At 41.7% G+C, this 26,236-nt stretch overlaps 1 protein-coding gene across 3 annotated transcripts in view; it reads right to left on the bottom strand.

Annotated features, from left to right (window-relative positions):
* Positions 1-26,236, bottom strand: part of GNG2 (G protein subunit gamma 2) — a 105,551-nt gene that overhangs the window by 43,297 nt on the left and 36,018 nt on the right. The window contains exon 1 of one of the 3 annotated variants that reach the window (XM_045201949.3): positions 13,643-13,761. The exons of the other annotated variants lie outside the window; for them this stretch is intronic. The gene's annotated coding sequence lies outside the window, so the exon portion shown is untranslated. Of the gene's footprint in view, positions 1-13,642; positions 13,762-26,236 lie in introns of those variants that run through there. 3 annotated transcript variants of the gene reach the window in all.

Here is a 26,236-nt window from a genome sequence, read left to right as displayed (position 1 = left end):
GGAAAAAATATGAAACTAATCATTGGATTTCATAGCTTCAAAAAAGGCTGTAAATCACTACATCAAACTCTCTTTACCTCCACAGTTTAGATTCAAATCTTCTGGAAGCCTCATGACCTTCATGTAATTAAGACCCCAGACCAAGAGGGAACTCCCCGCAACAGCCGGCCTTGGCTCTGGGCGCCCTCGCGAAGGCCGCCACAGGAAATGCGACACACGGGCCGCTGTGGCTCGGAGACAAAAGCTTTAGGTTCAAACCATTTCCTATGCAATGCCTGCCTATTATTTTCTCTGCTCTGTGGTTATATTTAAATATGGGTATTGTGTGAAAAATAAAACCTCCTATACTCGGAAAGCCACAAAAAAGTAATTTGGCAGAAAGAACTGCTCTGCGAACAAAATGTATGCTGGCCCGTTGCAGGCAGAGCTCCCGGGCAGCTGAGGCTGAGCAAGGTGGGAAGCGTCTCCAGGGCCGCGCGCACGTCCCCTTCTCCACCCCCACCAGCCTCAGAAATGAGCAGTTGCAATCTTTGACTGGACTGCATGGAGCCTCCCACCCGCGGCTGCTCAGGAAGCACATACCAGCAAACAGAATGAAAGGGGCCTTTGTAAACAGCAGTCGGTTATTTCTTAAACAGACTCCCACATAAAGACTTTTTTGTTTCTTACTCTTCAGGAAAAACTGAGCTCCTTCTGAACAGTCTTCGGAGAGGGAGGAGAAACTGAAGATGGGGAGGAGGCTCGGTGGGGGATGCCACACCGCTAGGGACAAAGGAGGGGCATTGGGAAGTGTCAAGACCCTTCTGAGGTTAAAGCTCCCCAGTTTGCTGGCTGACAGGAAGTGGGGTCAAGGTGTTGTTGGGGTTAAGAGCACTTGGGGTCTTTTTGTGAAGTTGTAAATCTCAGTTCCCCCACACTAGTGTGTTTATATGTTTGCTCCAACGTCTTGAGCATTCTGCATCTATTAGAGTCCCATCCTTCAAGGAGGTGACTTTCTTTCAGAGGACATCGTAATAGTAACACTTCCTAAGTACTTACCATGGGGCAGGCACTGTTTTCACTATTCTGCTTAAATCAATGCACTGAATTCTCACAACACTATGTATGTGGTGGGCACTAATGTTATCCCCCATTTTACATTTGTGGAGATGGATGCACAGAGAGGTTAAGGAGCTTACCCAAGGTCACACCGTCAATCGGTGACAAAGCAGGGATTTAAACCCTCACGATCTGTTCCAGAGTCTGTACTTTTTGTCACTATATTATACGACCTTTCAGGACTTTGGATCTAAAAGGACCTCAGAAATGACATCATCTTAATTCTCTCATTTTATAGGAACAAGAGTGAGCGTCAATGGAAGGTAGGTGACTTTTCTTGAGACATAAGCTAGTTATTAGAAAGTCCAGAGCAGAATCAAGATCACTCTAACCCTAATGAAATGTGCAAGTACTGTCCTCTTCTTTCGTCCCTTCCCCCGGAAGAATTCAGGTTTTCCTAAGGAGCCCAGTACCCTTTTCACTAGGCAACACTTCCTCCCACATTATCATGGCCCAAACAACTGCAATTGGTCCGGCCTGTGTAAATCTATGATGTCTTGGTTAAGAAAGATAAACACTGGCAGTAACAAAGGCAAAACTCCTTGGGGCATTCTGGACAGTTACAAAGGATGAAAGGGAAGGAGGGTCTAAGAACCATTCAAGGGACACTATTCTAAGAGCTCAAAAATCCCTGATGCTCTCCTGGACCTTACCACTTATAAGTTCTATCCACAGTAAGTCTTCGTTACTGCATCTCTTGGCACCCTGCTCCTATCCTTCAGAGTACTTCTATATCACAACTTGTAATTGTATATATAGTTGCGTGTGTGTGAGTGTGTTACAGATAGACTGCAAGCTCCTTGAGGACAGGCACAAAATCCGCTCTATGTGCCTAGAACTGGGTATGTAGTAGGTGCTCAACTAATATTTGTTAAATTAACGTATACCCAACACTCAGCAAACAGTGTTAAAGAATGTCTTAGGCCTAATAAACATCTGTTCTTCAGTGCCCATCACCTGGACCACATCCATCACTAGAACACGTGCAAGCAGACAAAGTCTCAATCAGCAGAATCGAGTTGGCTTACAAATCTGCTTTTCATTCAGGGTCAGAAACCCCCAGGGTGGGGCTGGTTATAATGTTAAACCTCAACCATCAAACTAAGTAGAGGACCAGTCGAAAACATGTGAATTATGGAATATTTTAGGAGGAAATGTGTTACTTTTAAGGTCTTGGGTTAGGTCAGAGTAGGTGAGCAGAGTTTGCCATAAGACACTTCTTTGGGGACCTGCTTGAAAGATTAGAAAAATATAATTTGTGTTTGGCCTGTTCATATTTGGCAAGCACATTTATAGGTAAAGAGCTATTTCAAAAGACCTTCAGGATGTTCAAAAACAAATTATTCTTTTAAGATTTTAAATATTACTCTCATAATCTTGTTTACACATCAGTGTATCATAATTACTTGCATTATTACCCACAGAGAAAAACTCTGTTGAGCAAAATTAATGTCAGTGCAGTCGCTGCCTGAAACAAAATGAACTGAGAATTAATGGAATTTAAATTAACAAAGTTTTCACACAAGCTGAATTATAAAGTTTTCTAAATTCTATTTCGTTGACGATTATGTATAAGAATCTCTCCAAAAACAATAACGCTTTTCTTTTAACTCTTTCACAATGAAGAAAACAGATTCAAGTTGGTAGCATTAACTTTGTGCCTAAGTGACCCATCTGCTTCAGTTTCTATTTGTAGCTGGATCCAAGTAAAATCTGTCTCATTTTTGGGTTATATATGTTAGTGTATTCACTTAGTTATTTTGAGAAGCATAAATGACTGAAAAGAGAGCCTGCAAAGCAGAAGGTAAGTACTCTCTCATGGGGACCATGCCAGAGATGAACAACTACTTTTTAAAAGATTTTATGTATTTATTTATGTTTAGAGAGAGGAGAAGGGAGGGAGAAAGAGAGGGAGAGAAACATCCACGTGTGAGAGAAACACTGATGGGTTGCCTCTCGCACATCCGGAAATGGGGACCTGGCCTGCGTGCACTGACAGGGAATCCAGCCTGAGACCTTTGGGTTTGCAGAAATGGCCCAATCCACTGAGCCACACCAGTTGGGGTGAATAACTACATTTTTATTGTAGAAAACACCTTTGTGTAAGTTGGGATGGATAGATATTTTTTGAAATTTGGATTCAACTCTTAGCCTCACCCTGTCAAAATAAAACTGCAAAATCTACGTTTTCTTTTAAATGAAGGAGATCAAAGTCAACTTTATATTTTTAAAAATGCTCTCTGTTGGGACTTGTTTTTCCATAGGACAACTAGGAAGCAGAAGTAGCCGGAAGCAGCTCTGTGCAGTGCAGAGAGGTAGCACAGCTCCTCACTGGAGTGCACGACTACTTCTTGGCACTACAGCCAAATCTTTTTAGGTTCCTATCTTGGCAGGTGTCTTGGACACAGTAAAAAGTGCCTTGGGGATCGCTTCTATCCCCTTGAATCCCACTGTATCCCCCCGTCACTCTAGCTTATTACCCTGTAACCTCAGTCTTCTTGCCTTTTTCAGAGAGGGAGGTGGGGCTTGCTTGGTAGTGTTTAAAATAATAGTGTCTGGTGATTGATAAGGAAATGATCAAAAATTCAGATTTGCTTTTATGATTAAAATAGTCATAGCTAAATAGCTCAATGGTATGTCATTTTAAAAAGCCTGATTTTCAGGGAACAAAAAAGCTTCTTGATTAATTCTAAATGCCTTTAATCAGAGGAAATTCTGAATTAAAAATACATCATTTGCTAGATGTTCAGTAACAAAAAAAAAAACAAACCATGGTTCTAATAAACTCAGCACCCAGCTAAGGTTCTGGTGCCAGTCCCCTGGAGGATGTTGCATCTCGCAGGGAGATTGCAGAGACTGCAGGAGGAAGGAAACCAGTCCTTCCGGGGCCACCTGACAAATGGATGCAATTTTCTGATGCGTTCCTCCTGGAGTTTAGCTGGTGTCTCTATGAAGAAATCGCTCCTTCTCCATCCATCTTCCCAGTGGTGGCTGGGTTTCACTGGCAAGTGTGGTGACTGGGTATTTTGACTCCAGAGCATCTGGGGACTGTCTCCACTTTTGATGCAAGAAAGTTTGGAAATGAGTTATCATTTTGAAGGGTGAGGGATCAGCTGGAGATGCATTCACAACCCTGAGGGCTATCAGAGGTTTAAGGAAAATCTGTTAGACCATGTCTTTCCTAGCTACCACCACTTCCTCTCTAGCAACAGCCTTACTTTTTAGCAGGCTTTCTCTAGTGAGTAGCTGAGCCAGCCCTGAACAAGCCTGGCAGTGTATTTAAAATCAGAGCTCCAGCAGCAGGTGAGTTAAGGAATAGATTTTGCTTCTTAAGCCATATAGCCAGAAACCTGGAAACACCTGGGCACCTAGGCCATGTTCCCTGCATTCTACCTATTGGTCTGGGCTTTCTGCCAGGCCTCAACCCTCAATAGCCAGCCCTTCTTCCCTGAATCTTAAATGCTATTAGAGGCAGCTTCAAAGCTGGCAATGTCCTTGGGACCCTAACACTATTCACTACCTGACATTCCCTGTCCACTGCACTGCCCGCTGGGATACCTATGCTAACCTGGGTGTGGTCCAAGGTGGCCACACTGCCCCCATCACCCCATAGGCAGCTAGGGCTTCCTGTTCCCCCCACAGCTGCTCCAGGCTTCCTCCCTTCTCATTGGCCCCAGATGAAGATGCACCAGCTACAAATCCTGAATTCCCAGGAGAGTGTGTTTAATTTGATTAATTTCGTTTCTCTCCCCAGAATTATTTTGGTGGTGAAATTTTAGCACTTTGAAATGTTATAACATTGACATCCTAGAGACTGAAATATGAAATAACAGCACAAAACGGGTCCTTGCGGGATGGCAGAGTGCACATTTTCCCACCTCGGCCTGCCGACGGTGCACAGTTCTCCACTACTCCATTTATCTCCGGGGGGCAAATGAAGGATATGTTCCAGCACCCACTCAATTTGTGTTTTCTTCTGACTAAAATAATAATCGATCTAAAACATGGTTTTCCATCTAAAATTAGCCCTTCGTTAGACACTCTCAGCTACCAGTCAACATAAGGAAATTTCATACAGAAATACCCCGATTGTGTGATAGAACGATGCATGATTTCATTAATTGAATCAATCATTCTTTGTTCATTTGGTGCCCATTCTCTGTAGTATGTTGTGTAATAAAGGACAAAGAAATAAATAGGAAGAGGTCCTGTTCTCAAACAATTATCTCCGAGGTTGACTTTCTATACTGTTTTATAGCTCCTCCGTATCCTTTATATTCCTGATGCCTCTATCTCTGCAAAGGACTGCTTATAGGTTTATCTTACCATAAATATTATTGTCACCTGTCACCCACTGCCACACTCCCAGAAGAATGAAAAAGCCTGCAGAGGGTGTTCCGTGGTATGTTCTGCCTGAGAAAAGACTACAACCTCTGTTTTCAAAGTTCTAAACACATACCCTCACTTCACACACGTAGGCCAAAGTGACCAGTTCCTGCTAAGCGCATACTCCTTTCAAAGATTGAATTTAGAGCAATGACATTTTTTTCAAATAGTTTTTCTCACAAAACATTTTAGAAGACTATCAATTTTCTGTTGTGGACAAATTATTTTAAGGACTTAACATTTACAGGAGAAGGTTGATTTTTAAATAAAAATACACATTAACTCTGGGGGAGGGTGGTTGGTGGTATAAGAGACAGACCCCATACTGACAAGTCTACAGAAGACAGCTGGTGGCTTCTATAGACAACTAGGTAACTGCCTTCATAAGGCTCTTTTACTTTGAAGATGATGCCCTTATGCTGAAAAGAGATGAAAGAGAGAATAGTGAACAGATAATCGAACTGATTAATACATTTGAACTCTAAACGTGGGCGAAATTTCTTAATAGCTGAGGCAAAATGGTAAGTACTTTGGGTTACCTCATTTTCTGACAAGGTAAAGGCAAAGTAAACTCTTAAGTGGAAAAAATGCCCCTGAAGTTAAACCCAAGGGAGAATTTGTGAAGTGACAGGCTCTTTGGGCCTTCCTGATGGCAGCATGCGAGGCAGTGAGGAATGACATGTCACGGATCTGTTGTCCATTTCCCCTGTTTTACCAGGAGAGATCCCAACCATGTAATCTTCAGGTTTCTTCTAAAGCTATGACTATGTGAGTGTCTCAGGTCAATATAATGACCAGTTTGAACCTATATTACACTTAAAAAAAAACCTCTTCAAATAAAATCTGATCAAGCAAACTAGCCCTATGGGAATACGTCCAACAAGTTTCATCAGCCAAGATCTCTCTCCTGGACCCACCAGATCAGGGCCGCAAAGGGGCTTCCTTAGACTGCTTTAATTAGGTACTTCACTTACAAATGAATTAATTAATTAGTGATAAGCACCTGAAGCACATTACTCGTGTGGTCTATTTAAAGCCTTAAAGAGATAAAAACTGCTGACATTTCATTACTATCAGAAAACAGTACACCCAAGATGACTTACCAAACCTCTTGCCAAAACAGTTCGCGTTTATTCTAATCCCACCTCCACTCAGGGCACCCTTAGTAGGAAAGATCCTTCAAGAAGATTCAGGAAGAAAGGGTTAAGGCAGGAGCTAGGATTACTGTGGTCAGTGTTTCTTCATCAGCATTTCCGTAGGCCTATTAAACCCGCCCAAGATCGAGTTCTTCCTGCACGGTGCCTCGTTCTGTTGTGTTTCTGTTGCCTGAGGATCCCCATGCAATGGGATAAAAGTGGTGACTGACCTACACAAGAGCCAAAATGGAACCACTACATTCTCAAGAAACAGAAGATCATTGCAACTTGAGTACCTTCTGCCAAAGCATATAAAAAAGCAAGCAAGCAAACAAACAAAAAGAAACCTTAAATTTTATAGTTGATACAGTGACTCTCAGTATTAAGCACATATGGCAATTCCTACCCAGATAGGCCTAGTAAATATGGCAAATTGAATAAAAATTTGAAATTAGAAAGAGTTTTGTGTGTCCTTTATAAAATTCCTTCATGCAAAATAAAAAAAAATCATTTGGTTACTTGTGGACATAATATGGGCCTAGGGATGAAAACACATTTGTCAAGAAACTGAATGAATTCTTGGCATTGGTCTTTATTCAGGAAGCCACTAGAGAGATTCCCATCTGAAAATAATCTTGGGAAAGAGAGATGTCTGAGCAAATAAATCAAGCCATGGTAAACGCACATCGCATCACATTCTCGAACAGACTCACTATGCCTAGATAAGTTACCAGACCGGGACAATTCTACCTGAGTTTTACATAAAGAAAGGTTGAAATTGTGGAACTATTGGCCAAAGCACTTTTAAAATCAGTACATGTGAAGAACTCTTCAAAATTAGGCAAATTATTAAGGTGGTCAAAATTCATAAAATCAAAAGTATGAATAAAGCCACCAAATGTTTATTCATTAACTCCTGTTAAGATATAGGGCATACTCCCTGGAAATGTCTGATGTTAATTTCTGGATTAAAGGAGAAAATGCCATTGGATGCAGCTGTTAGTGTCGTAAATATAGAAAACAAGTTATGTAGAGATACTATGTACATAACATTTATTTCATAAAATACTGCCTTTTTCCTGATTATAAAATATGTCACTTGAAAAGAATCTGGTAAACTCAGAGAGGTAATATGAATAATATAAAAATCATTTATACTGCACTATTTAGAGAAAATTTTAGGAATGTTCTTTCCATTATTTTTTTATATAATACAAAGTGAAACACGTGAAAAAACAATTCATATACATATACAACATTTTTGGTGTTATTGTTGGATCGTTTCAAAGGAATACAGGGAGTACTTCAACCCTAATGTTAAACTTGCAAATATAATTTACAGGTGGTAACCTTCATTCCCACTGCAACTTCGAGTGCTGAAGCAGTAATGCTTACTTCTTTATGGGGAGCACCCCTTCCCCATATTCCCATATGGGGCCCTCCTGACAACCTTGCCAGGCCTCTGCTGCTCCTCCTGCTCCCGTGGCTGATGCCGTGGAGAAAAGGGCCACTAATCCTGTACTACCTCCCACATACAGAGCCCACCCATAGCAACTGTATTTCTAAAATTCTTCCTCTTAACCTTATTTTTAATGCTTTTATTTCCCACAACTTATTATTTAAAAATTGTAAACATACAGAAAAGTTCAAAGAATGAAACAATAAACACTGATATATCATCCAATCAGATTTAACAATCATCACTTCTGCTTCCTCTGTCCCCGTCTCTCCCCACCATTTGAAACTAGGTAGCAGACATCATTAGACTCCATCCTGAACATTTCAGTGTAGCAATGGGTAAAGCTGGGGTCCCCAGAATATAGGAGGAAAACCCCCACAAACCTCGACTGGGGGAGGGTGAAGCAGATGGTAGGCTTAAGATACTTTGCATAACAATGACAAGTTGAAAGCTGTGCTACCACCCTGAGCAAAGGCATATGTCACTTTGGGAGCATTCAGGGACTTGTGACATAGCCAGAAGAATTTATACAGGGCCTGCATGAGAGGCAGGGGGCAGATGCCCCTGTGTCACTGAGAACTTTTGCCCTGACTAAAGATGGCAACCAAAAGAAAGTAAAGATATGGAGGAACTGGCAAAAGCAGCATATTGTAGGAGGGGCCAGATATGAGGACATGCAGGAAGTTCTGGGTCAGCATTTAAAAATAAGAGCTGGCTGAGAGAGGGGAGGCAACAATGAGGAAAGAGCCATGAAGTAGGGAGGAATTCCACCACGAGGGCTGAAAGAGTAGGGAAGCAGCCATGTGGGCTGTAGGGTATTTGGCCATGAGGTCTGAGAGAGGAAGCAGCAAGCAGCTATGCAGTTTGTAGTGAAGTGTCTGCCATGAGGGCTGGGAGTCAGGATTCTGCCACGCGGCCTGGGGTAGTGAGGAAGGCAGCCATGCGGGCCGAGGAGAGAGCTGATGGAGTTGTGTGGGGATCAGCAAAGCTGATGGAGCTGTGTGGGAACCTGCCTAACCAAGCACGGATTCGCAGGAGATGCTTTGGGACTGAACTGTGACCAGGAATGTAGACTTCTGCTTCTCTGAAGGACGTACAGAGAAGCCACTCTCTTGGAACATGTGCCTCCCCAGACTCCACCATGACCTGGTGTAACATGGCGCATGTTTCCTGGACTACTACATAGAGACTGATGACAATGTACCCCAGATGCTGAAGGAGAGAGCTGCTGCGGGAGGATGGCAATTCTGAAACCCACGAGTGTAGCTTCCAAAGGGGATGGAGAATTGTTTGTGCAACTGGCTTAAGAACAGATGAGGATATGGGGAACTTTGGGGCATGCTTTTGGCTGATAGCCTGGAAAGCTGGGTCCTGCAGGAGAACAGGGCTCTGAGCAGGAGTGTCCCCAGCCCCCCGAGGTTGGACCCCTGTAAACAAAAACTTGCCTCCTTCAACACTAGTCATTGGGTCATGCATCAAGGCAATAAGCGGACAGGCCCTGTTTTGCTTGGTTACAATAACATCCCTTGAAAAACAAAACCAGAACATTACAGCTTAAAATAATTCCCAGAGAGTTAGTGAACTTCAGTTTTACCTAAATATTAATTTTAGCTTTTCCTAGGCAATCTCCCACCTCAAGGAACTAAAATCCAAGCCAGGTATCAGAGACATGGGCTGCAGCATAATATCTGGTACAAGGCTTTTTTGTAAAGGACTGTCCACATGCTGTTGTTCCCCTGTGTGGTGACTTTGGCCTCATATTAGAATCACTGACATATTAGAGGAAAGAATCTAGGCTGGTAACCCTGCAGGGAATAACTCTCCTCTAGAATGTCAGGTCTGGTCAATCATGTAATTCCATTAGGAGAATCTCACCCTGAGTACTTCTGGTGTGTGTGAAGAAGCCAGTGGAAATGAAAGTGGACAGGATTCAACCCACAAGAGGACTTCTGCCCTGGCAATGGTGGCAGGGACCCTTGCAAAGACCCCTGGCAGCCTTCTCTAACCAGGGCAGCTACAGCAACAGCAGGCAGTGGCAGTCTCTCCCCCATCTAATTGGTTTTTGGAGGTTTCAGTGAGGGTGTAACATTCTCAGAACACACTCAGTATTTAGTCTGAACCACTGAAATTAAGGGGTTCAGGTGTGGGGGTGGAGGTAATATGAGGGGTAGGGGTGAAGAGGAGAGGTTCCCAGTCCTGCCCAAGATATAAGGGAATCTTAGTGCTTTGTTCTTCCTTTTCTGGCCATTCCTACCATACATATTTCCTCCATCCTTCCTTCCCCCACTCCCAGTAATAATGGAAGCTAACATTAATCATACATGGCTGAGAGGCACTGTAGCAAAGTGGTTAAGAGCTTGGATTCTGAGCCCAATTGTCCAAGTTTGAGTCTGAGTTCTGGCATCTACTAGGTAGATGATGTTGGGCAAGTCACTTAACTCCTGTGCCTCCCTGTCCTCATCTGGAAAGTGGGGACATAAGAATAATCACACACACCTGCTGGGATCTTGTGAAGATTAAATAAGCTAATATGTTGAAGGTACTTAGAACAGTGCCTGTTAGCTGTTCTTTAAATCTACTAAATAATTATGTTATACAAAGGCCTTTTCCTGCCTCCACTCTTTTAATCCTGACAAAAAGCCCATGAAAGAAGGCTATCATTATTTCCATTTTACAGAGGAGAAAATAAAGCTCAAGTAAGCTCATTAAATCTCCAAGATTTCCCAGATAGTAAGTGGCGGTACCAGGTTTTGAGCTCAGACCACACACTTGGCTATTCAGCTCTGAGGCTTCCCAAGTAGGGACACAGGAATACCAAGTTCATGTCCAGGGACTACTTCACTTTCACAGGGCTGGATGACCATTCCCTTCCCTGCCCCATAACAGATTTACGCATGCATCTCCCCATCCCGAATACGCACACACACACATACACACACACACATTTTTAATAAAGCCTGACCTTAAAAGCATGACATTAAAGCATGATGCCAGGCCATGTGATACTTTTTCTTTGACATGGTTGCAAAAGGTGACACGGATCATCTTGGTGCACATCACCGACAGGCCCCTGACCCAGTTCCCAAGGCCGTGACCACACTCCCCGTTCACTTCCCCAGTGGCACTGCTAGAGTTAGAAGCACAGCTCTCAACTGCACGCCTCTTTGTTAAATAATGGCTCAGAACTGACTTGAGCAGCATTGACGCATTTCAGAAGTTCAAACACTAAAGGCAAAAGGGAGGGAAAGTAGGTTGTTCTGAAAGCTCTACCAGCTAATTCCATGTAGACAGGTGACCCATATTATGTCAATTAAGTGCTCCTTTAGAGGCATGCCACAGTGGGCTTTTCAAAACATTCAACATTTTAAGGTAATGTGAATATGGATTAAGGTTTGCTGAATGCACTAGGGCCTTTCCTCTGTAATTCAATTAATAGAATTGGGCGTGAACTTTTGTTGGAATACTACCAGGCAGCTGGGAGGCAAAGTGGGGCACAGACTTTTAAGTCCATGAGGGTAGAAAGGTAGGCCTTGGAAAGGCTGCCCAGCCCCCAGAGTGTGTGCTAGCGCAACAGCGGGTCCCAGCCCAAGACCATTCTGCCCATGAAACCCAGGAGAATAATGCGGGGAAGGAGGACATGGCTGAGGAAGCCCATGGGGCCTTCTTATCCAGCTGATATCTCATCCTTCCAGCCCAATGTCTATCCCTTTGCCCCCACCCCTTCATACCTGCTCTTTTGAACATTTCCATATTCTGAGTTCCTAGTATTTTTTTTTCAAACTGCTTCTTCCAACAAAATAGGTAGGCTCTATATGATCTGACTTCCAACCCCTTCTCCAGCCTCATCTCTTGCCACTCTGGCCAAGACTGCAAGTTCTTTCAGTGTTTCAAACAGCCCAACTCCCTCCCACCTCAAGCTTTAGCAGAAACGCTATTCGTTACTTTATTTTCTGCCCGGCCTGAGTCTCCCAGCACCTCTCCTACTGGGCTCAAGCTCATCCTTTAGATCTTCACTTTCCTGGTTCCCTAGATACTGCTCATTTGTAGACATAATTACAGTTTGTAAATACATAGTTCTGATTATTTGATTATTGTCCATCTCCCCCACTAGACCGACAGCTCCATGTTGGTGCCTGTTTGGAATCACAGTCATATACCCAGGGTCGATGGTAGTTTCCAGCCCACAGTGGGTACTCAATGGTTATTATAAATTGAATGAATCCATGAATGAATGAATGGTCTCTTCAAATAATGTGAAATGTTAACCTTGTTTACACATTAGTGGCCGATCTCAATGCACTACTTTTCTCAGACAACATGTGTGCTATTTAAAGGATCTTGGGTCCAAGGTGTCAGGCAGAGCAATCATGAGACTTTTGGGAAGGAACTGTGCAGCCTAGGAAAGAATTGGCAAAGTTGCTTGCTGCAGTCCACTTATCTTCATGTCTAGGCTTTTTTTTACTGCCTTCACTTGAGACCCCTGAAGACATCAGTTATTTTGTTAAGAGGTGAGCTGGGTAAACAACCCAATGTTCATCATACTCAAGGCACAGAAGCCACACTTGGGCTCCGGAGCTACGTGCAGAGCTCTGGGGCTGGGATGGGGTGCAGCCGCCTAGAACCAACTGCTCACAGGGTCCTTTTCACTCTCTCTAATGGTTACCCTGATCTCACTAAGTGTTTGGAACACTTTTGTCACCACTGGGAAGAGTGTAAGTACAACATTTTTAGCAGACACAATTCAGCAGCACCTAGTACATTTCTAATACACAAACTCTTCACTCAATAATCCACTTAAAAATTACTCTGAAGAATTCTCACACAGCAGATATGTGTACAAACATGATTTTTAGGGACTGGTTAGAAAATTCTGGGCAGTTATTCTATTTGCTACCATCCCTCAATAGAAGATTATGCAGCTAGAGAAAAAATGAATTTATATATTGACATTGAAATACATCCACAATACACTGTTAAAGAGAAAAAGATTCCAAATAGTGTAGTGTTCATTAAGCATGCTATATAGTGGTATATGGATTTGTTGTTAACTACGGTTACAAGTTTACATGAAAACTTAAATGTCTACATTGTACTCTATTATCTATTATTTACAGGCTTGGTAATTTTATTTAAATATAATAATATTCAAGCTTACATTTTTAAGCAAAAAGATAACATTTCTTTTCAAATACGATAATCTTTGTTATTCACTTGATCCACAGGCTGTCCTTAGATATAGCAGCAGACTTACAACGAATACAGCTTACAACGAACCCATTCCACGGTTTCGAGAAAAGCTGGTCAATGGGACCCACTGTGGCCAGCCTCCAAGATGACCTATAATAATTCCTGCCCCCCTGGTATCCACACCCTTGTGTGACCAACAGAATATGGTAGAAACCATGGTTTGTTACCTTCAAAATTAGGTTTTAAAAGTGTGTGGCTTTTCTCTTGAGCTTTCTCCCTCCTAGACCACTTGCTCTGGGGGAAGCCATGTCAGGAGCAGCTGCTCCTGTACAGAGGCCCCGTGGTGAGGAACTGAGGCCTCCTGCCAACGACTTACACGAATGAGCTTGGAAGTGGATCCTCCCGCTGAGCCAAGCCTCAGGTGACTGCAGGCCCGCTGACAGCTTCACTGCAGTTTCTTGAGAACACCTGAGCCAGAGCTGCCCAGCTAAGCCACGCCTGGATTCCTGACCCACAGAAATGGTTAGATAATAAATGTTTGTTGTTTGAAGACACTGTTAGGGTTAATTTTTTATGCAGCCACAGATAACTAGTATAGGAGCAGATCAACTATATAATTTGGGGGGCTTCTTTCCCAATCTGCACATATAGCCTATTACAGTTTCCATCTTTATGCTCTAAACTCAGTCTCACATTGGTTCCCACTTTGCGCCAACGTCAAACTGGTAAAGACCAGCACCTGAAGCTACTGTAGGGCATTGTGTTCTGTCCCAGGAGGGCACCGCTGATGGGGAGGGAAAGGAGCTGAATCCAAGGGCAGTCACCAGAGACATAGGTGCCTGGGACTGATTTGGTTTCAAACTTTCAAATTAAAATCCTGTGCTTTTAAAAAGACTTCTGTCTTTTTCATCTGACCCAATCAAGCCATTACTTTATTGATTCAGGCAGTGGTTCATATTCAATGTCACATGAGAACCCCCGTAACAAAGACAAAAGGACAAAACAGCTGAAAAAGCTGTCCATTCTTTCCTTGCTAAGTGGGGTCTCTGATGAAGGAAGAAAAGGACTCCTCTCATAAGTAGGTTTAATTCTGCTTAATGCTGAGAGAGGGAAATGAGCTTCCATTGTTGTACCAGTCTTTTCTGCTATTATTATTGTATGTTTCCACCCAAGACCCTTATTTTTGGTGGTTTTTAATCTAGCCAGAAGCATTTGTTCAAATAGTTCTAGGAATGGCTTTTATGTTCTGTTTTTAAATGGTGTGCACATGAACTGCACATTTGTGTAACTGAACAAAACATGTGTACGAATCACCACCTGAAAAATCAATGAGAGATCTGGGAAGCACGCCCAGCATGTCTTGGGGTGGGGGTGGGGGGGCCAATCTCCCAAGGCACCATCAATTCTCTGCTAGCTTGGCCCAAGGAGGCTTGGCAGTGGCCACCAGCCTGCACGACATCTAGGAGATGCCATGCCTGTGCCTCCAGTGTGGCTTCGTAAGAGTCATGAAGTCCCTGCAAGGGGTTCTCACAGAGGCTCCACGTAAAACATACTCAACACATAGTGTTCTACTATTTTGTAAATATAAAGAGATGACAGTGTGATACATCAAATGAAAGTTCATTTAAAAGCACTCTTCAATTAATAGCTCTTTTAATCAATGGATATCAGACGTATAGCTTCCATTATATGATACACTGAGATTTGTAAAATTGTATTTAAAAAAAGACTTTGTCTATCTCGTTCTCCACTGAAATGTAAGTTCGATGTAATTCAGTTTTACCCACTCCATGAACATGAAAACTCAGTGCTTTGATTAAAGCAAATCATGCTTTATGCATACATTCACATTACAAAGTATATATATTAAGCAAAAAGAGCAATCTCATTATAATTAAGTGTGGTATATAAAATGTACTATAATTTTGTAATTCCTAGTATGTCAAAAATTAATATGGAATAGTAAAATAGAGAAGGAAGAGGAAAGGAGGAAGAGAGCAAGACGCTTGAAGGCCATGGGGCAGGAAAGGCAGGGAATAGAACCTCCTGCCTCATGTGGAAGATTCTAGAAACTTCAGTGGACTAGTGACAGAAATAAAGTCTACTTAAAAGGATGAAAGAAAATGTTGTCTGTCTTAACTCTCTGTCATACCTGAAGGCACTCTACCAAGGAATACCCCCCTCCGTTGCTATGGGTCACCCATTTCTGTGACATATTTGGCTTCCACTCTTCTGAGCTTGTCTACAGTTCAAAGTGAAAGGGGAAAGGTAATTAACATGAATCCAACTTCCCTAAATCTTCTCTGGACCAGCTCTGTGGTGTGACCGGGATGTTATTTCTGACTGACCATCCTCCATGCACCAAGGTTCTTCGGCTCTGCCAGAGGCTCTGTGGGTGTCCCGTACCTTTTGATAAATTCCATGGACAAACTCAACCAAGCTAGTCACAACTCCCTGTAACTAAGAATGCCCACAGTGGATAAAACTAGGAACAGAAAATGGTTCTCTGAGGTTGGAGTCTGTATGTCGAGCATGCGCTCTCTGATTAGGATTTGGGTCATAGCCACCCTGTCACTGAGTTCTTACCAAATCATGGAATTGGTAGTAGTTATTAACTCCTGATCTTGAGAGGACTTAAGCAAAAATAGTGGCTGTATCGGGTTCCTGCCATTTTTCTTAGGATTTATGGTGCTGATCTTCACTGCTTAAATGATAATATGCTTATTGATTTTTAGAAAAAAAGGGAATAAAGGATCTAAAAAAATCCCACAAAAACTGACGGTCATGGAGATCCAGAACTGTGTATGCTCACAGCTGTGGGGGAGTAAAAACAATAACCTATGAAAACAGGTGTGTTTTTCTGCCTTGCCCAAGATTTCAAATATCGCCGAGATACTTGACCAGATGTGAACACTTAACTCTATGCCCCTACTGAAACCACGTGTGGTCAGTTCCCATTGTTCCTGGTAGGTGTGTTCTGTAAAGTGGCTGCAAATACTGAATTAACCAATGCTGCAGCAGTGTGCCTAGGAGAAATATACGGTTAGACTCCCGGGAGCCTTTGGTCATAACATATGCTTAGTGGATCAATACGTAACCTTGCTTTATGTGTGCTTCCATTTAAAGACTTTTTTTATATATTGTTGATTCATTAACATTGAACTGAGGGCCAATATCATAGTAGTTCATGCCTGAATGAGGCTTATTTGTGAGGAGTAGTGTAAATTGCAGAGAGCAAACAATCTTCGGTTTTGGGAAAATAAATTTTGGGTTACATTTTAATGTGCTAATAATCATCTGTAGTGACTTTCTAAATTAGCAATCTGTAAGGGAGGTCAATTTTTCTTTAAGAATATCTGTTTATTCATTAGCAAAGAAACAATAAAAATTACAGCCTAACAGCTTTTCATCCAATTGATAGATGTGTTGTTTTTAAACATGGATGCAAAAAGAATATGCTTATTAGTTAAAATTTCTCCCAAACATCTCTATATTAAGATTCACATGTATTGTTTTAAATGAGTGCATATTATTCCACTGAGCTGTCAGATATTTTGATTGCTTCCAATTTTTGCTATTATAAGTAGTTCTACTATAAACATTTTTAAAGAAAGTTTTCAGAGTACCTAGGAATAAACCTAACCAAGGAGGTAAAAGACCTGTACTCAGAAAACTACACAACACTGAAGAAAGAAATTAAGGAAGACACAAACAAATGGAAGCATCTACCATGCTCATGGATTGGAAGAATTAACATCATCAAAATGGCCATACTACCCAAAGCAATTTATAGATTCAATGCAATCCCTATTAGAGTACCCATGACATATTTCACAGATATAGAACAAACATTTCAGAAATTCATATGGAACCATAAACGACCCCGAATAGCTGCAGCAATTTTGAGAAAGAAGAACAAAGCAGGAGGGATCACAATACCTGATATCAAACTGTATTACAAGGCCACTGTAATCAAAACAGCCTGGTACTGGCATAAAAACAGGCACATAGACCAATGGAACAGAACAGAGAGCCCAGAAATAAACTCAAGTCTATACGGTCAATTAATATCTGACAAAGGGGCAGGAGCATAAAATGGAGCAAAAACAGCCTCTTCAACAGATGGTGTTGGGAGATCTGGACAGCTACGTGCAAAAAAATGAAACTCGATCACCAACTTACGCCATACACGAAAATAAACTCAAGATGGATAAAAGACTTAAATATAAGTCGTAACACCATAAAAATCCTTGAGGAAAACATTGGCAGGAAAATCTCAGACATTCCTCGCAGCAACATCCTCACAGACACATCCCCTAAAGCAAGGGACATAAAGGAAAGAATAAACAAATGGGACCTCATGAAAATAAAGAGCTTCTGCATGGCTAAAGAAAACAGCACCAAATTACAAAGAGAACCAACAGTATGGGAAAACATATTTGCCAATGATACCTCAGACAAGGGCCTGATCTCCAAAATATATGAAGAACTCACACGACTGCACTCCAGGAAGACAAACAACCCAATTAAAAAATGGGCAAAGGACTTGAACAGACACTTCTCCAAGGAGGACATACAGAGGGCCCAGAGACATATGAAAAGATGCTCAGCATCACTAGCCATCAGAGAGATGCAAATTAAAACCACAATGAGGTATCATCTCACACCAGTCAGAGTGGCCAACATAAACAAATCCACAAACAAATGTTGGAGAGGATGCGGAGAAAAGGGAACCCTCGTGCACTGTTGGTGGGAATGCAGACTGGTGAGGCCACTGTGGAAAACAATATGGAATTTCCTCAGAAAACTAAAAATGGAACTGCCCTTTGATCCAGCAATTCCGCTGCTGGGATTATACCCTAAGAACCCTGAAACACCAATCCAAAAGAACCTGTGCACCCCAATGTTCATAGCAGCACAATTTACAATAGCTAAGTACTGGAAGCAACCGAAGTGCCCATCAGCAAATGAGTGGATCCAAAAACTATGGTATATTTACACAATGGAATTCTATGCAGCAGAGAGAAAGAAGGAGCTTATACCCTTTGCAACAGCATGGATGAAACTGGAGAGCATTATGCTGAGTGAAATAAGCCAGGCGGTGAGGGACAAATACCATATGATCTCACCTTTGACTGGAACATAATCAATAGAAGAAAAAACCAAACAAAATATAACCAGAGACATTGAAGTTAAGAACAATCTAAGAATAGCCAGGGGGGGGGGGCTGGGGACAGTAGGAAGAGGGGATTACAGGAACTACTATAAAGGACACATGGACAAAACCAAGGGGGAGGGTGGAGGTGGGGGAGGGAGGTGGGTTCACCTGGGGTGGGGTGGAGGGATGGGGAGAAAAGGCATACATCTGTAATTGAATAACAATAAAAAAAAAAAGAAACAGTAAAAAAAAAAAAAGAAAGAAAGTTTTCATTTTCTTTCTGAGGCTAAGTCCTCAGAATGGGTAAAAAAGTGAGTATCCCTGATTGCTAGTAAGAAATTAACTAGGTCCTGTCAGAAGTGGTGACAAGCTTTCTTATATCCCCAGCGGCTCTCCAGGACTGGTTTTATTTCTTAAATTTACTAACTTAATAGGTGTGACAATGTACCTCATGATTGTTTTAATTTGCCTTTACTTAATTATTGGTGAGGATGAAAAGCTTTTTCATGTACTGATTCAGCCATTCACTTAGTCAGTTAACACTTACCAAGTCTCTACCAGGTGACCAAGAGGCCGCGCTCATATCAAACAGTGTCCCTGCCCTTGGGGAACCTCTCCTCTGCCTGCCTACTTTTCCGTCACCTGCCTTATTAAAATTGTACATGCCTACCTTATTGGAGGTATAAGTCATCTTTTTAGCTTTGAATAAACACTTTATGTATATTTAAACAATGAATCATTTCCTATGATACTGCAATTCATTTTGTCTTAGTTTTTTGTTCAATCCTTACCTGAGTACATTTTTTTTCATTGCTTTTAGAGAGAGAGGAAGGAAGGGAGAGAGAGAGGCAGAAACATCGATGTGAGAGAGAAAAATAAATTCAGTTGTTTGCCTTTTCAACTGGGGATTGAACCCACACCCTGGGTATGTGTCTTGACCAGGAATCAATCCCACAACCTTTCAGTCTATGGGGCGATGCTCCAGCCAACCTAGCCACACCAGCCAGGGCCTTTTTTTTTTAGTTTTAATGGTTTGACTGAATAATTTTAATTTTTATATAGCCAGAAATTAATCATATTCAAAATATTTAACAATTGGTGAGTTAAGATATTAATATGGAATATAATAAACCAAAGTATTTAACCAAACTATATTTAATATTCCTTTTATTTTCTGAATTAACTACATTCCAATATAGTCATAAGTGATATATTATGAAAATGATTCATCAAAATATTCTAGAAATTTCCAAATCATTGGTTGGTTTTTACAAATTGTTGTTGTGATCTTAAGTTGGTGGAGCTGTTACCTAGCACACCAATGACCTCACCATAAATTGACAGTCACTGAGTCTCCAGTATCTTTGTTGAAACGGGCATAGTGAAGGCTTTTCCCAACAGGTTTATGTCTGGTTCCCGGTGCCTCCCAGAGGGCCTGTGCCTGCTTTGCTGGCATGCCAGCTCCAGGCAGCCCTAGGGCAGAGTGAGGACATTGCACACACCTCCACGGTTGCCCCTCTGACCACTCAGTAGCTGCGGGGGCCACCAGCGTGCATGCTGGCACTCCTCCCAGGTCCATTACCACCTCCCCAGCCACTGATGGGTGACATCGTTAGACATCTTATAATCCCAAAGACAAGATAATTTCTCTTTACCAACTGATATGAAAACATTTCAGTATTTTAACACATGCTTAGACACCTGCTTAGATACGTGAAACCTGCTCAGATAACAGATCCCACACATTCCCAAATATTTCAGATGACCAACTTGGCAGGATGTAGGAACGTACTGGAATCATCCTTAAATGCTTCACAGTTGAACTTTTGGTGCACTGGCCAAATACCTAACATAAATACTCAAAATCAGAAGTCGGCTAATAAGAGCATTTAAATGTCGATAAGTACATTTACGTCATTGCTTTTTTAAAAAATCCTCAACCAAGGACATGTTTATTAATTTATTCTATTCTATTCTATTCTATTTTAGAGAGAGTGGGAGAGAGAGAGAAACATCTATTGGTTGCCTTCTGTATGCACCCTGCCTGGGGGGGATTGAACATGCAACCTATATGTGCCCTGACCGGAGATCGAACCTGCTACCTTTTGGAGTATGGGAAGATGCTCCAACCAACTGAGCCACCCAGCCAGTGCTACACTACTGCTTTAATTCAATTATGAATACTGAGATACTCTTTCTGGTGTGAGATAACCAACAGATAGAAGTCCCTGGAAGTCCAAGTGACTCTAGCTGGAAGGGCTTAGGAAGGTGAAAGTGACTGAATAGTTTCTCTCTGCTCTTCCCCAGACCTGTCTCTAACTTCTGCCAGAGAACACCAAAACAAGGAAACAGGATTGCTCTCTGAGAGTGAAGCTATTAAGTTGTTAAGAAAAATATTCCAAAACTTAGAAATTAGGCAGCGAGGTCACTGTGTGCTGTTTTGGTGCTACAATAGGAGCATGGTCTCATGAGCTTGCCCAGCTTCATCTGGCATTGTAAAGTTAGAGCTTCGGTTCACAATTGATTAGGGCCTGAACTCTGCACAGCTAGACCTTCACTTGAAGAAGATTGATAAATCAACAGATATATTTTTTCCTGGTGGAAATGCAAACTATTTGATTGAAACAATAACCCCAAAGGTTATGCCCTTATAACCTTATGGGGCATTAACCAGTTTTGAATGTAACTTGGCAATATTATTTCAACATTCTTTCTTCCCTTGACTATATATACTCCTTACATTCTCTAAAACAGCTTTTTCATTTGCTGTTTTCTTTAACAAGTTAATTAAATCTTTGATGTGCTCACTATGTATTTGTATGAAATTCATGTCCTTAACTTTTTCAAAATTGACTTTGACAATCATAACTTCAAGGTTTACAGTGGAGATTTGCCAAGACATCATCAGAGACAGAATTACTTCCAGACAGGGCTGACTAGATTGAAAGCAGTGACTTGACTGAATTAATTTTATCACCTATCAATTAGGAAGGGGAAATTGCAGATCAGCAATGGAAGCTTCATAGGTCAATCTCCATCCATGTAAGCACTCACCAGGGGAAGGGGGTCCGCTGAGCAGGTATGTCTGTATCCCTGTCTGCAGCAGGTTAACAGACTACAGTCACCAACACACCAACCACGTATCTAGCTCCCTTTTTACCATGTCCATGCTCACTAAGTAACCTCTAGATTATAAGTTGGTTTCTTGGGCGGAAATGATTCACTGGTCAGGCCAACATAAATAAGTCATTCAGTTGGTAATTTCGTTTTTCCTCACAAACTAATAAATTGTCATTGGTGTGTGGTTTTACATTCCAGGTCCCTGTGGAGCCTGACGGCGTGTGTCTGTGTTGTGACTCTGGTTCCTCCACCAGATCAGGTTTCCAGGCCTATAGGCTGTGGCCTACCTCAGATCCTGTGATTCCACCAAGGGAAGTGCCGGCTGGTCAGAACTCTGCGGACAGTGCTTCTCAAGCTATCTGTGGTTGTGGACATGTTTTTTTGTTCATTTGTTTGTTTTTAATTTCCAATCCTTGCAGACCAATACTTTTATAAAATTTAATAAAAATATATTGCTAGAAAAATGAAATTTAAGAATGGAATACAATATCCTTGGCTGGTGTGGCTCAGTGGATTGAGTGTAGGCCTACGAAGCAAGGGGTCTCGGGTTCGATTCCCAGTCACGTACATGCCTGAGTTGAGGGCCAGGTCCACAGTAGGAGACCTGTGAGAGACAACCACACATTGGTATTTCTCTCCCTCTCTTTCTCCCTCCCTTCCTTTCTAAAAGTAACTAAATAAAATCTTTAAAAATATTATTTAAAAAATGCAAACCCATTTTTATCATTAGATTCAACAGAATCCAAACATCCAAACTACTCTGTAATGCAGAATTTCCTTTTAAGAGTTTAATAGTCTCTCAGTGCTTACACTCAATTTATGTACTTATTTCAGGTCCAAGACTACACCCAATCTGGGAACTTGTTAGAAATGCAGATTCTTGGGCCTCACCCCAGGCCTACTGAATCAGAAACTCTGAGGATGGGGCCCTCTACTCTGTGTTTATCAAGAACTCCAGGTGACTGATGTATGCTCCGCTGTATGAGAATCCCTCACCTAGAATGAGTATACATCAGAAGTCACACGCCTAAATGCTGAAGGGGCCAGGCAGGTAGAGAAATGCAGTTTTGACAAGATGAGGATTATAAGGAAAGATAGATTCAGTGGCAGATTACAGTCTGGATGTCCTATACAGAAGTATTCAAATCCAGACAGACACACACACACCCCCTACCTCTAGTCAAACATACCTCTAGCTAGTGTGGGACCCTTGGTCTACGACTTTTTCTAAATGTGGATTAATAATAATCTCAGTGTTGATAAAACAATGAGTCACTTTCCCCTGACAATTGTGTAAACTCAGAGTATTATACATTAAATCCTAAGTGGAATGAAGCCTATTCCTGGGATCTTAATTTTATCACAATAATCTGTTTCTCCTTTTAATTCCCTATCATGCCATTTTGAATTGTGAGACGCTACATTTTTAATCATCCTTGATTATTTTTCTTTGATAATTTTAAAGTTAACCCTTACCAGTTAGTTTTAGAATAATTTTGTTATATGCTATAAAGTGTCCTGCCCATATTTCAATTGACATGAACTATTGGTTAACTACCATCCCACTTGGTGATGGGTTAGAAAAACACAGGCTTTGGGTTCCCATCCCTGCTCTGCCGTTCAGCAGGATATTGGGTCTTAGCCCGTGACCTGGGGCAACAATGCCTCCCTCACAGGCCTGCTAAGAAATTAATAAAATACCACATGCAAATCACCTATCAGTTGGCAGGTGCTACAAAACATTACTGCCTGTTTCCTTCTTCCCATTCTCAAACTCTGCAGACCGCTTCTCTTCTTTACTCAATTAACAGTTTTCTTAATTCCAAAGAAGAAAGAAATGAAGAATAAAGCAATTCTGAAAGCATTACACTTGTTCCTTTGTCTGCTCTTCTATAAACAAAATATTTTATATATAGTTATTTTTATTACAACTATTTTTGGGTGAGTTATACTATGGTCATAAAATGTGACATGACCTTAGTTCTTATGAAAAACATTCATGTGTACCAGTACAGAATACATTTTTATAACTTCCTATTTGTCTGAGAAAAAATATTTCCCACAGGCAACAGGGAAAAAAATCATAAATTAGATAACCTCAAAATTAAAAACCTTTGTGCATAAAAAGACACAAACAGAAAAGGTAATCCATGAAATCAGAGAAACTATTTGCAAATCATACAAGGGGTTAACATCCAGGATATGTAAAGAACTCCTCCTACAACTCAATATTAAAAAACGAACAACCCGATTAAAAAATGGGCACATGACTTGAATACACATTTCTCCAGAGAAGGCACACAAATGGTCGACAAGCACATGAAAAGATGCTCAACATCACTAATATCAGGGAAATGCAAATCAAAACCACAGAGTATCACCTCCCACCTGCTAGAGTGAGCATCACCAAAAGAACAAGAGGTAAGTGTTGTTCAGGATGTGGAGGAAAGGGAACCTTTGTGCACCATTGACAGGAATGTCAATTGGTGTAGCCCCTATGGAAAACAGTATGGCAGTTCCTCAAAAAATAAAGAATTGAATTATTATATAACTTAGCAATTCTACTTCTGGGTATTTATCAAAAAGAACTGAAAGGAGGATCTTGAAAAGATATGTGTATGCATATGTTTATAGCAGCTTATTCACAATAGCCAAGAGGCGGGAGGGAGCAAACCGTGTGTTTGTCAATAGATGAGTGGGTAAATAAAATGTGGTCTATGCATACAATGGAATATTTTTCGAAGTAATTCAAAAGAATGGAAATTCTGGCACATGCCACAACATGGATGGACCTTGAAGACATTATGCTAAGAGAAATAAAGCAGACACAACAAAACAAATACTGTATACAATAAATATACTGTATATAAATATTTATATGAGGTGCCTAGAACAGTCAAATTCGTAGAGACAGAAAGTAGAATGGTGGTTGCCAAGGGCTGGGAGCAGACAGAATCGGGGCATTATTGTTTGATGGGCACAGAGCCTCAGTCGTGCGAGATACAGAGTTCTGGAGGTGGACGGCGGTGATGGTCGCACAACAGTGAGAAAGTGCTTAATGCCACTGATCTGCACACTTTAAAATGGTTAGACTTTTGTTATGTGTATTTTACCACAATTTCAAAAGAAGAAACCCAAGACGTTTTTCTTTTTCCTTCCCTTAATTTTGATGTAAATCATAATTCTGCCTGACTGTCGGTCGGTACCATTCGTGCTTCAGATCCAGCTAAGGCCTGGGCTGGGCCTGGCCACAGCCTGGAGAAGGGGGCTGGTTCAGAGTCCGTGGCTGACAGAGAAAGGCTGGACCTTGGCAGATCTGAGGCCAAGCAAACGCTGATGGGCAGAAAGGGACTGGGACAGGGAAGAACATGGGGTTCCCTCAAAGAGCCCAGGAGCAAACCCTTAATTGTCAGCAAGGTGTCAGGACCAGAATCACGCTGCAGAGCTAGGGGAAGATCTCATAAACAGGCCGGGACACAAGTCCTTGAAGGTCAAGTCCGGAGTAGATAGAGATGGGTTTCCAGAAAGCTGACAAGGCACTGTCAGGGGTGGAGATTTTATCACAGCTACCCTTCCTCCCCTTTCTTTCCTGTCAGCCTCACCGCAGCTGAGGGGGAATTCATCAGAACTTAGGGGCTTTATTAATGAGTGGGCTGGATCACCCTATTTTATTTCCACCACATCCTGGTGGTATTGCGGCAGGAACCTGAATGACCAGGTGCTGTGGTAGACTGTCAAAGAAGTCAGGGGATGGAGACTTGGCCCTAGCAGCAGTTGTCAGGGAAGCTCTTCCCTACGGAGGCAGAGGCTGCAAAGTGACAGAGCCAGAGGGCCCTGCAATGGAACACAAATCTGTACTCAATGCACATCCTACCGTTTTTTAGTTATTTTTAATTCAGACAAAGAACTTTCCTCAGTCCTTTGTGGCTATCTTGTCTGTTCCATTGGTCTTTTGCTGGAGCTATTATTATAACAATTTTCTCTCTTTTTTTTTTAATGAGTGATCTTTTTAGCTTTCATGTTTTTTGTTTTTTAACTTTTATTAAACAAGGATGTGGGAACAAAGCAAGAACTATGAGGGCAATCTTTTCTCCTGGCCAGGCCTGTGGTGTTCCTTGCTATACCTACTCAACAAGTGAGACCCAGCACAGCCTACACGCAGGGGCTATTTCTATCTGAAAATTCATCATGCAAATCATTCATAAGAACCACTAAGAAACAAAGAAAATCTATGTCCTTTCCTATATAGTTTGAACATTCTGTAATCATCTGTAAGCAATAATATCAGCCTTAAAGACAGCTTGGGGAAATAGTTGCAATAAAAATGCCCCAAAATTTTCAGAATATGAGAGCTGTAAACTAGAATCTGTGTTCTCTAACATATGTAACCACAGGACAGAGACAATTTGCTTGAGGAGACCAGGCCATAGACGGAAAAGAAATGAAAACCAAAACCCAGAGAGCAAGAATCTTCTAGAAAACAGCCAAAAAGTGTTAAATGCATAGTCAGAGGGTTTCTCTGTTGACAGAGCTCCTTTCACATTGGCCCGCCTCCCAGCGGCCTCATTGCGAGGCAGCACTTGAAAAGAAGGTGACTGTCGTGCAGATGTTTCCATGGCCTTCCTTGGAGATGTTGTTCCTTCACACACTGTGGGACATCGGCTGCTACAACCTTATGGGACCACGGCCTCA

The sequence above is a fragment of the Desmodus rotundus genome, chromosome 7, assembly GCF_022682495.2.
Source record: "Desmodus rotundus isolate HL8 chromosome 7, HLdesRot8A.1, whole genome shotgun sequence".
NCBI lineage: Eukaryota > Metazoa > Chordata > Mammalia > Chiroptera > Phyllostomidae > Desmodus > Desmodus rotundus.
Note: the sequence above shows the minus strand (reverse complement) of the source record. Positions and strands in the feature narration are given on the sequence as shown.